Source organism: Electrophorus electricus, chromosome 20 (genome assembly GCF_041902795.1).
Source record: "Electrophorus electricus isolate QZ-2024a chromosome 20, ASM4190279v1, whole genome shotgun sequence".
Classification (NCBI taxonomy): Eukaryota; Metazoa; Chordata; class Actinopteri; order Gymnotiformes; family Gymnotidae; genus Electrophorus; species Electrophorus electricus.
The window spans coordinates 12,103,580-12,116,776 of NC_137516.1; the positions used below are offsets into that span (position 1 = coordinate 12,103,580).

Sequence of the window (13,197 nt, forward strand, 5' to 3'; positions counted from 1 at the left end):
CCAAATGATCTTGGTGATCATAGTTTCTCATGAACAGTAAAGAAAAAAATCCACTGATTTGAGGCAGATATGAGCGGTCTTTTTTCCCTTTGTGGCTATAATGTGCCTATGTTTAGATTAATCTACAGAACCTTTAACCATCTGAGGTCTTAATTAGAATATGATACCCACAACCCAATACAAAGTTTCCTAAATGGGAACCTTTAATTAGCTATTTTTGACTGAACTGGCAAGACTAATTCTTTTTACAACACATTTTTCTATTGCTTTTTTACAACACTTTTTTTCTACACATTATTCAATATTGTTGTTAACTTTTGTAATACCACTTTTCATCCTCTACCCATCTTATGCAGCACAGCACAAATGCTGAAAATGATGTTTTAAGTGCTGCACTCAATCACAAATGAGGTTCCATTTTTAAAATAAACAGTTTTTTAGGTAGCATGTAAGCTACATGCTTTTAGATGTTTTAGTTTGACTCTTTGTCCTCTGCTTTCTACTTTGCTGTATCGTACATACTGTATGATGGTGTGTGATGCACCCAGATAAGAACTCTTGCAACAGGTACCTGTGCATATTTGAGTTTGGGTCTGTATTTTAATAGAGGGAGGAATTGTGGGTTAGTTTCAATGGTTCAGGGCCACACTGTTCCAGGAGATTCTTTGCTCTTTTGTGAAACCCACTGGACATGAAATCTGTCTCAAACTGAAGTGGTTTAGGATTTGTTAGTGAAGACGAAATTCATTGGAATATGTTAAATCACAATCTAGCAGTAATTAAAAAATAAACTGATTTGTAGGCCTGTTTGTTGGAAATGTGGAAATGTGGGCTGATTGGAAAATTACTTACAGTTCCATTAAGAAATTTTTACCTCTTTGATTTTATACATTTTTTAGCATTTTCTACATTGAATTTAATTGTTTTTTTGTTTTTGTTTTTTTGTGGTTTACAATAAAAACCACATACTCCATTGTTTGTTGTACAGAATAATTAACCTTGCAACTAACTAGAGGGTAACAAGCAACCTTGTCCATTCACAAGCAGAATTAGTTTGTCATTTAAATTATGGAATCGATAACAATTGACTTTAACCTGAGTGAATTTGACAACATACACCCTCAACTCTGAGAACACTGGTAAATGAAAAGGGAATGCATAACACAATAGCAAGGCAAAACGAACACTGGAAGACATGGATACACACCTTACCGCTGTTTAATAGCACTGTGATGATATTATGAGACCTAGAAAAAATTCTCTTTGGAAAGATTAAATCAAAAGTAGTTAAGAGTGTCCCATGGGTTAGTGTCTCATCACTAAGTGCTATATTTATGAATTTACACAAAAAAAGACCAAGAGCTAAATATCAATATAAGCGATCAAGTACGGTGATGGAAAGGTTTAGGTTTGGGATGCATTGGCAGAAAAAGACATTGCTATCATTGCTTGCAATCGTTGAAAAGGATATACATTTTGTTTGTTTCAAAGTATTTTATAAGAGATTGTAAGACCACTGGTCCAAAAGCTGATGCTGAACACATGACTGAATCATGCAGCAAGATTGCATTGGTCCACTTCAGGATGGTTCCAGAAGAAGTCACGTAAACCCAACTAGGGTATCCACGGAATGAGCAGCAGTTTTTGTGCAATAAATGTGCAGCATATAGAATCAGACATGGCCATATTAGAGAGCGATCAGGAATCAAATCTTAATCAGCATATTTGTTTTATATAGGGCTGTGTTCTATATTTATTAAATTAAAAAATCTTCAGTCAAGTTCATATCTACTTTTATTCTATTTTTCCTAAGACCTGATACAATGTTATAAATATGGAAAAATGTCTAAATCAAAATATATAATTTATTACATTTGTTTGTCTGCAACTCTTGTATTTAAGACTTGTTGTTTACTGAATTTGATATTTTTACTAAGAAAATACTTTGACCTTTATTTAAATTCTGGATGCTAGTCCTTCTGTCTGGTTGAAGGGGTTAGGTGCATGTAATTTGCCTGTAATTTGATATATAGCTTGCTTTTTGTGTTAAAATGTTTGCTAATATCCAGTTGGGACATTTTCATGCAATATCTTTGACTTGCACGTTTCATCTAAGAATCAGATTATAGAGGCTGGTTCTACATACATTTTTAAAACATTTTAAACATTTGTAATATTTTAGGATATTTGAAATACTCTGCAGTTGAACTAGAGACTCTCCACCATCAAGTGGAATTTTTTTTATTTATTTTTTTTTTAGTTTTATGACCTGATGGCAGCAGTGGCTTTGAAGTGTTGGGCTGTAGTATTTGTATAGTTGAGGTTTTGGTACGCAATTTAGATCAGTTTGCATTGTCATGCACTGTAGAACACGTTGCATATTGCATCCTATTGCAAGGAGACCACTAATCGAACGGAAACTAGCAAAGAACATAAGTGCACAGAGAAAGGGGCAGTGGTACCCCAGAAAATTAAATTTAATTAGTCATTAATTAAAAGGCAAGTCAGATGGAGATGTATATTATTCAAAGCTGTTTCAAAGTATGCAAAGTTAGTCTTGGTCCACAGGTCAGAGTAGGCAGGTACAACAGACAGCTTCCAATCCTTAGCACAGATGTGTGTCAATTCTTACTTGATGTCATAGAAATAATTTGCATTATTAATCAAAAAGCAGAAGAGGAAATCTAAGAGGAAACTATGTTGGCTAACAGTGCAGCACAGTGATCTGATCTGCTAAAATTAGGAGGAAACATTGTGGCTGATTTTACGCTAACTTTATTATAGCTGGACTAAGATTGTATGTCACAATATAGGCCAGCTCTGTTAAAGTTCATTCTGGTTCTGCACATGTGCAGAACAACCTGATTCCTGCTAAAAACTCAGACTGCAGTGCTTTTTCTCAATGAACGAATTACTGAAATATTTTGGGAGAATACAGAGTAATTGTTATGAATTTGTATTAATAAAACTTTAATTAAGTAACATTAATTAAGTAATGTAGTATTAACTTTCTGTGCTTATTTGTAGTATGGATAATCTCAAAAGGAACTATATTTCTGTGATGCCATGTAAAACAAATGAAGACTTTGTTCAGACTTTGAAATTCAAAAGATATTTTTATAAATCCAAAAGCTATTGCCATTTACAGATGTTCTCAGCTGGGACAAAACATTTTTCCCAAATTAATCATCTTGTCAATAATTGCTGGTGCAGTCGAAGCATATGAATTCCTAGAAGTTCTTTGTTATTTTATTGTATTCTTTTGCGATCTAGTTACTTTTTTAAAGAAGTGCATTACTTTCATTTCCTTTAACACAGCTGCATATAGCACACAAGCTGCCTTGCCCAACCTGGCAACCACAGCACTCAGCTCTGATATTGTTTAGCTGCAAACAGCAACAGAAAGTCTGTGATGATCTTGGGAGCACCCACTTACCAAGAAACCAAGAATATGCTGGCTACATGTCTCAAGTAGCTGACATTTCCGATTCTGGATACTTCCCATCTCATGCTACATCTTGCAACAGGTTTCACCATTTTAACTTTTTTTTGGATGATTTTGTCAAAATTTTCCAACTGAGAAAGAAAGCCCATTTAAAGCTCTTGTCCCAGACAGCAAATACAGAAACCAATGTTATAGACATATTTGTTCATCAAATGATTAAAATACAGTTGCAGTAAATGAATCTGAAACTGACAGTTGGAAACATTGGTTTTCTTGTTCTGAATTTAGAATTATGCTTGACTTCGCTTTCCAGTTATTACAAGTATTAAAATGGACACCTACTTTGTCAAAATACAAAGCAGGAAAAGCTAGTAGCACTGACACAGTGTCCTGTCAGTGTTAGGTCATAGAGACCTAAAAACAAATCTCACAGTACCATGGCTAGTCTGCCACTGTAAGTGCAGAACATGATTATTGCATCTGTTGTCAAAGATGAAGGAATTCTACAGAGCAGTGTAGAAAGCTCTTCAGTGGCACCAGCTTAAAAGGTTGTGAACCATCCCAACTCAGTTCCTAGCCATGCCATAGCCATTTGTGCTCAGGAGTTAAAGTTAGCTAAGCTCTCATTGTGTGGGAAAGATGGATCAGTTCTTCTGAGCACAGAGCAGTCCTATAAGAATTATGCAGGTAACACTTTCTTCCAAGAATATTCAGTTATATTACAACATTTGTGAGAGTCCGCTCAGAAATATACAGTGATTGGCTACATATGAGAAATAGCATGTTAGTCTTCAGACTCCGAAACATATTCCCAGTCTTCATATTCTCTCAAGAGGCTATAGAATAAAAGCTCAACTGCTAACAGCAAATTATAATGAAACAAAACCCCAGACATAGTGATTATCATGTCAGGTAGGGGACAACATAAGCTAGCTGGCTGACTTGTTCCTATTAATCTTCAGTATGTATTAATGGTATGAGTTATGAGGTGTTGCATATCATAAATTTACACACTGTCTTATCAGCTTGTAAGAGCTAACATTAGCTAACATTAACTAACGAGTTAACATTTCAGCATTATTTTGTTATTGTTTTTAAAACAGCAATTTTGGTGCCCACAAACTTAGTCAACAATGAAATGTATACATCTGTCAGATAGTATGCAGTAAACAGACAGTTAAAATCTTATAAGTGGGTCATTGGCTGTTGCTTAGACTTTAAGTAGGTGACTCTGTCTACAGGTCGTTGATCATATTGCAACTAAACTGTGAAGGTGCTAATTGAAACAAGCTCAATTAGATGTGTTATAAGACCCATTGTTAGAGTTGTCAGAGCAATTAAGGAGTGGCATATTTCACCTTTCGTGACCCAGTAGCAGATGTTTCCAATAATTGAATTTTGATATTTATATTCTGGACATTGTGGGAGTTGGCATTGTTTCTCTTGCCATAGTAATCAAAGAGAGAGGGAAGACCACATTAGCCATGGAGCAATGGCATTTGCATGCACGTGAGAATTAAAATTATAGGGGTGAAATAGAGGGTGTGGAGGATGACAACACATTTTTTAAAATTATATTAGAAAGTATTTGAAAGGGGCATAGTTTAGCTTGAATGATGTAGAACAACAACCATGTATAGCATTGGGGGAAAAATGGATAAAAAGAGAAACGAAAAGGAAAAATCAAACTTTATTTTATTTATTTGTTTAGTTAGTTATTTAAAATGTAAAAGTGCAGTAAAGTGCTTAAGAACATCTAGACTAAACCATGACCATTCATATGTAGGTATTGAAGAGATCTCTGGTTTATTTGAGGAATTTTGGGTTTGGAAACTTTTATGATTCTAAAATGTTATAATTATACCTGAAGATGTTGCATTTGCACTTTTCTAAAAAAGTGTTGTTTCATAGAATGTCAAGTTTGCCACTGGATTATTCATGTGATGTAGTAATCCTGCCATGCGCCCTGTGTTGACCCTGAATTAGATTAAGCATTTAGAACATGAATCAATGAATGGTGTAGGAATGTGTAGTATTGTTATTTTATGCAAAGAGTGTTGACTTGTGACTTAATGTGAGTTGTTGCTGAAAAGCAGGTCTTCTTACATGACATATACACACATTATTGCACTGTGCATGTCTGTTTTATACAGTTCTGATGCACTCTGTAGCTGTTTTATCTTTGTATTTGTTGAACACAGTTTCATGGAAGGTAGTTTTTCGTTGATGTGATGCTCTGAAGTGCTAGATTCACTGATTAGCCTAGCAATAAAGCCCCCTGCCAACTTTTGTCTAGGTCCTCCTTCTACCACCCACTTTCTGCCCACACTACTTCTGGCATGGAATCCGCAAGACCTCTGATGGTGTCTTTGTGGTATCTGGCATCAAGACATTAGCAGCAGATCCTATAAGTCCTGTAAATTGTGAGGTGGGGCCTCCATGGATTGGATTTTTCCAGCTCATCCCACAGACGCTTGATCGAACTGAGATCTAAGGAAATTGTACACCAATTTAATATCTTGAACTCTGTCATGATTCTCAAATCATTCCTCAACCCAGTCATTCACATGATGTAAAAGAAAATGTGATTCATCAGACTAGACCACCGTCCGTTCCTCCATGGTCCAGTTCTGATGCTCATGTGCCCAGTGTACATTTCAGCAGTGGACAGTGTTCAGTATGGGCACTCTGACCAGTCTGCAGTTTCACTACCCCATACAACAGCAAGCTGTGGTGCACTGTTCTGACATCTTTCCTTCATAGCCAGCATGAACTTTTTTGGCAATTTGAGATACATAGTTCTTCTGTGGGATCAGACCAGATGGACCCCCATATGCATATTTGTGAGCCTTGGATGCCTATAATCCTCTCACCAGTTCACAGGTTGTCCTTCCTTGGACCTTTGGTAGGTACTAACCATACCAGCAACGCTGCAACACACTGAACTGACTTCAACTATTGTTAGAAACAATTGTGGTATGTTCTATATGCCTTCACCTGGATTACCTCATGGTTCCTTGATTATTGAGGGATCTTGCTACCGAAATAAGGAATCATGGGGTAACAGACTCTCAGAGGGAATCCACACACCAACTTCTGTCCCACTGCCTTCTGGGTTAACTCTAGAATGGTGCAATAGATAAGTACATGAACCCTTATACGCATTTTGAGTATCAAAGTATGCTGATACGATTTGTTACTCTAAACTATGCAAAAAGCTGGTGATGCCTATGAGTTCAGTTGTGCATGTGTAATACAAAAGAGTAGTCTTCTTTTTTCCTCTAATAAAATATTAGGTAAACCAATTGAGACAATAATGGGAAATGTTTGATAGTACTTTTGTACTTTTGAAGTCTCCAGTGGGATCTGATTCTCACTGAATGCCCTCCTCCCTCGGGTTGGCAGTCTTCCCTCAAGTTTCCAGCTTGAATAGAGCACTGGGCTGCCCCGGTTTCTGTCAAGGTTTTGAGATGAGTGTTGAGTTCAGAAATTTTAAATAGAATCTATCAATATCCAGGGAGTTTAATTAACATAAAAACACAACAGAAACTGAGGAGATCTGAGCATAAAGCTAAAGAGAATCTAAGAAAGGTGTTGATTATGCTAGGCTGGGTAGCTTGGTAGAGAGCAGGCTAGACAGAGTCAACAACGGTAAGATAGGGACCTTCAAGGTAAACAAGGCCCAGGTGATGGTCCAGTGAGTGAGGTAGAATGGGAGGAGCAAAAAGAAACAACAGAAACACATGACTCACAAAATAATGAACATGTGAGGGAGACTGACACACAAGAGGGGGCAGCATAAATTGCTATGAGCTGTAAAAATCAATAAAAACAACGGTTTGATAGACATTTGTGGACATGTAACTTATTTACAAGGGCTTTTGTCATTGACTCTCAGTGTTAGCAATGCCAGCAGGTTTTGTTCTAAACTAAAGAATTTGGACACAAAACATGTCTCGGCTGATTATCTGCATCTGGGGTAAGTGAAAAATCATGTTAATTTTTATTTTAACCAAACTATCCCTTTGTGGCAACAAAAGGAGGCAATGAAATCTGCATTGCGATTCGACTGTTGTTAGAGTTTACATACGTGATACACAGTGCTGGAGTTCATTGTGGATGACTTCTTTCATGGCGAATACTTCAGTTACACTGGGTAACTAATAGCTAGTGAACTTAATATTATATAGTGAACATTATGCAGCTGCCTTTCAACTTGTCTCTTTACCTCCTACTTCTCCATCACCCTCTATAATATTTTATTAGTTCTCAACATCTTTAAATTCTACCATTTCCAGCTTTTGTGGAGTTCTTCATGCAACATGTCTGTAACATATTTTACAAACATGTAGCAAGTAATTACCACCCTTAAAAGGTTACTGGCACTGCTAGCTTGCATTGCTTTTTTCACATGAATCATTCTTTAACCCAGCTCCTGGCCTGCAGCTGCTGTGTCTCTTTGGCAAACTCAGCTGTGGTGTTGTACTGCATTAGTCTTCAGAGAAAGCCTACCTGCTGTGGGCCTCCAAGGATTCTTTCTAGCATGCTGCTTGCATGAATGCATGCTTGACTTTAAAGTTCAGCAATTTAAAGTGGACTCTTCATGACTTGCTACCTTTCAGTCTATGTGTAGATCCCTCCTAATCTCTTTGACTGTGTTATCAAATGCAGTCTCTTTTCCTGCAAATACAGTACATTTTTCTACAAGAAGGTGGTGCCGGACAGGAAGCATCCCCCACCCAAGCACCACCGCCAATACTATATTTAAGGATGATTGGATGTCTATGAGAGGTCTGTGAACCTGTGTCTCTTGAACCTTTGTCTTGCTAAAGAAAAGTTTAGTTTATGTATGATTATAATGTGTGTTCTGCACATGTGTTTTGCAGTTTTTTATATTATTGGAATCCATTTTGCAGTTCTGCCTTCAGGTTACATGCAAACAAAACACCCTAATGCAGACAACGTAGATTTTCTTTCCCCAGATAAGTTTATACAAGATGTTTTGTGTGTGTAAACTTAAAAATCACTAGCTCAATGATGGCAAAATAGTGGTGGTCATTTAGCCAAGGTCATTGAAATTTGATAAGAAAATCTGTGGCTGTGGTTGAAGTTTTAAAATATTTTTAAAATACTGCATTTTGTGTGTCTTCAGTCTGGATCTCAACCAAGTTGTTCCATTGCCACCATGTGCCGGGGAACTATTAGTTCATGCAATTCTATGGGTGCCACAGTCTATGTCCGCTGATACACGATTTCGGCCATTGTGCCACAAATTAGAACAGCTGCCATGACATGGTACAGCAATTCATCCTCTGAGCATGTTGCCTTCTGGGCATCAACCATTTGGTTTTGCTTGGTTTGGATGTTGTGCATGCACTTTTGTCTCTTCTTCGAGCTGTCTTATTTGCAATTCCGCAACGTTGATATTTCTTGCTAAGGCTGCACCTTCCCTTAGTACCTGCACAGAGCCAACATTTGTTATTTATTTATTTTTGCCAACCCTGTGTAGTTGCCTTAACTGAAGGTCCATGTTATACACCACAAGACAAAAAGTGTAGTGGTAACCTCGACCGTTTCAGTCAGTTATTTTGCAACAGCTCAGCCAGTTGCTGTCCTTTTTCTTGCTAGACAGTAAGTGTTTGTTAGAAGTCATCTGTACGCTAGGCATATACGTTTATGATATTTGGCTTGGATATTTACATGTTACTAGTCTTAAAGCTTTGTGAAGTGGGTGAATGGTTGGCTTGTTTGAAAAATGCTGAGGTTGTCATCTTGGTTAGCCTCACTGCAGACTTTGTGTTTCTTGCTAATCATATCAATATCACATGGCCACTATCATTTATTGTGGAAATGATCTGTGGAAACCTTGATTGCTTTATGAGTTGGTTTTACATTGTTCAGTTTGTATCAGTACAGTGCTGTGTCCATTTTGCATAAGTACAGTGTACCCATATGTATTTTGGGTAGAAAAAAAAAACAGTTAAAGCCAGTGCATGTTATTAATTAAGGTGACCCTATGAACACCTTTTTTTTTTAAAAAAAAGTATCCTCTTCATGTTGATGGTATCTTCATTTAACCTTAGTATGTTTTTAGAAAAGAGGAGGACAGGGGTGTGATTGAGAAAAAACAAACGAAGACACCCAATAATGAGGCCTCAAATTTAACTGAATGAATTATTATTCTCTCACACTCTTGTTCCATTCCATTCTCCTTTGTCATGCTCTCTCATGTACTTTCTATCTCTTTTCCTGTACCCTTTCTTCAGTCAGCTACTGATCTCCTAATGGGCTTTTAATTAGTCTGAACAGAAGATATAAGCCATAGCCTGACATTTTAACTGGTGGTGAACAGAACCCTTATCATCGATGCTCAGAGTACAACACATTTTCTTACCCCTGAAGATATCCCAGCTTGTTCAGACAGACCACTCTTGAGAACACAGAAGATAAGGAATACTTTATGATGTTTAAACGATGTGTCTTCATTTGTCAGTGTCGCAGTTCTGCAATTTTACTCTTCTGCTTGCATAGTCCTTTTAAATCCGTTCACACCTGTCTGTGTCCCCTGAGATCTATAATGCATCCCAAGGACTTAACATAAAGCCTTTCCCAACTCTATCAAACTTTTGGTGCTCATAAAGCATTTAGACTCATTAACACAGAGGAGTCGCTTTCCTTTTGATGCCGTCTTGCTAAACCATGTGTTGACAGGTGAAAAACGAAACGACGTAGACACAAGGCGATTAAAGGGTCTTTGGTTCTCCCCTGCAAAGGACCTCTGACAAACACTAAATTAGCACTGCGACTCCTCGATAAGAGAGAAGCGAGCTTAAACACACAGACATCCTGAATATCAATTTCACGTTTCGGCTCCTGCCGACACACAGTGCACAAGAGCACTTGGTTTAGACCAAACAAGGCTCTGGCTATAGTATCACGTTATCTCCTCTCAATTAGAGCGTAAAGAGGATTAACCTCTACTGCTGAGAGGGAGCTGGCGGGTTTGCTGCCCTCAGCCGCCTAGTTACAGGGGTCACCCAGTCCCCTCATTAGTGATGACCCCTCTGTCTCTCTACCCCTTTATCCCTCTTACACTCTCTTGTTCTCATTTATTCACCAATTTGATGGAGAAAACAGACTGATTGTATGTTTTGACTTTGCATGGCAATGTTATTTAGACGAATGACATGTCAGAGGAATAAAGGATAAGTATGAAGGCAAAGGACTTCTCTTTGTGATCACACTGAGAAGCAGGCCTGAAGAGAGCGAAAGTAGGGGAGGGGTGAGAAAGAGGGAGGCATATATATTGGCTGATTAGTCATGTTGCGCAGTGGTGTGCAGTGGCATGAGCCAGGTGAGAGGGCGAATGGACAAGCAATCAGGTACTCGGGCTTGGTCGTGTTTCTCAAAAAATAAGGCCAGACACATCTGACTGCCTGCACCTCTCACTACTGTTTGTGACATGTGGTGATCCTAGAAAATCACTTGATATCACCCTCATACTAACGCATAATTTTTTTTCACTCATTCATTCAATTATTTAGACATCCAGACCATCAAGGCTGATCATCTTCTGGTCAAACCTAGTCCTGGACTAACAAGAAATTTCTGTGCATGATGGTCACTTGAAGGACACCTGAAGTGCAATGCTGCAAGTGGTGACACTGGTAATTACATGCTCCATGTATGTGCTCTACTTTTGATTTGCCTTATAGAAGTACTTATGCATTTTGTCCGTCAGTACATGTTTCTAATTTAGTATACAGGAGAGTACAGAACTAATTACAAAATTGGCTTTGTTTGAAAGGTTGAGTAAATAAATCTATTGCGCAGTGTTACAGAGGCTAACCTATAATAAGAGAAGCATATTTCCTGCTCCTGTTAATGGAATATCTCTAATAATAACAGCTAGCTTTTTGGTTTCTGCCTAATGAAACACTCCAACTACTCTATCATCCAGTAGTATATTGCAGGCATTACCCACTCTGGACACTTACATCTCTACAAGGCCCATCTTAGATACTAGAATGAAAATAATATTATTGCGAGAGCTTAGTCATGTGTTATTTTGACACAATCTTTTATCTGATCAAAAAAAAAAAGAACATTATGTTTTACGACAAACCTTTTATATTCTTAAAAAGAATTTACCTTTTAGTACTTTTGATTAATCATGGTGTGCACAGAATAATTTTATACTACTTCTTAAATATCTATCTATCTATCTATCTATCTATCTATCTATCTATCTATCTATCTATCTATCTATCTATCTATCTATCTATCTATCTATCTATTTGTTTGTTTGTTTGTTTGTTTGTTTGTTTGTTTGTTTATTCTGGGCACGCTTTGTAATGGGCATCATGTTTTTAAACCAAGCCGTTCAAAGCAGTTTTGCACAGTATTGGTAGCTGCATTACAGGACATGAAATGCTGCTTGAAACCATAAACATAGAAATTATGAACAAACATGCTTTGTTCTGTGTGCTGTGTACAGCATGTGTGCTCTGGAAGTTCAGAACGTATCGTGATATTGATGCCATTGTGTTTGTATGTAAAGCTCCTGTTTGGTTTACAGTGTGGAAACAAACCGTGAAATGCTGGTGAGTGATAACTACAGACGCTTTCATTTCTACTTTATTTTAGGCATCATCCAGAAACAAAGGCTCAGGGGCACATGGCTCACATGGCAAAATGAGGTAAACACACACACACACAGGCCTACATATTTTGAATCTAACTGTGATTAAAGCGCTTACAGCCTGAAGAATTCCTGAACTGAGTATGGACATTACCAATGTATTTTAACAGCTCATTCCGCCAAGCAGCCAGCCTCTGACCCTGTGATCAGTTCTGGAGGATACAAATCCAGTTAGCCTCATGTGCAACTGAAAGCTAATGTTACATGTAGATCATGCCTTTCCACATCTCACAAGAAAACACAGTACAGCCACAGTTTGCCATTTGTTTAGACTCACATAGTAATGTTTTCTGTATTTGTTGCTGCAAAACCAAATCTAGCAGGACATCGCATTTTGCCAGGCGCATAGCATTGGTGACATGTTAAGACTCATTGACAAAAATAATTCCAAGCTGCCGTAGCCTTGCACATTTAGAACTGGGACCTGGGGACTAAATTTACCATACGGGAAAACAATGGAGCATAATTATGGGTCCCGACCAGTATATCACTGCTGATAGTAATGGGTGTTTGCAGTGCGGCCGTAGTGCCTCAGCATGCTGCTGGGAACTTGTTGGGCTAACTGGAAACTGTCTGGAATTATATGGTTGACACTTAAAGCAGATGTTGGTGAACTATTCTCAGTCTGTCTATGCTTAAAAATATCAAATTCCACAAAACCAAATTTCTTACTATACATGCAATATATAGAGTAAAATTTAATTGTTCTAATACTTCGGGTGTTTGTGTATGTGTTAATGGTTAGATACATAGATCATCCCTCTTGCTGATTGTTGTGTTGGGTGAATGTGTATGGCAGTGATCTTCATATTGCAGCAGTAACTATAAACAACAGAATCAATGCATCCTGTCTTGAACCGCAAAAGCCAAATTCTGCTTTTTGTTCACAGGTAATACAGGATTCATGGTAGTGTAATATTCTTTCTTTTACTTCTGAAATATAATATTCTCTCTCTTACTATGCTACTCTTAACTCTTGGTGCTGATTTTGGTATTGAGGAATGACATCGAAACCTTAAATCTAAAAATCTTAGATGACTTTGTAGTTTGA

General features: G+C 37.6%; 1 long non-coding RNA gene across 3 annotated transcripts in view; it reads left to right on the plus strand.

The window, feature by feature from the left end:
- The window catches only part of LOC113585044 (uncharacterized), a 44,280-nt gene that overhangs the window by 6,953 nt on the left and 24,130 nt on the right, over nt 1-13,197 (plus strand). For 2 of the 3 annotated variants that reach the window (XR_014118936.1, XR_014118935.1), the window contains 2 exons: nt 10,990-11,112; nt 12,092-12,144. This is a non-coding gene — a long non-coding RNA (uncharacterized LOC113585044). Of the gene's footprint in view, nt 1-10,989; nt 11,130-12,091; nt 12,145-13,197 lie in introns of all 3 variants that reach the window. The other variant, XR_014118937.1, reaches the window with a different exon arrangement.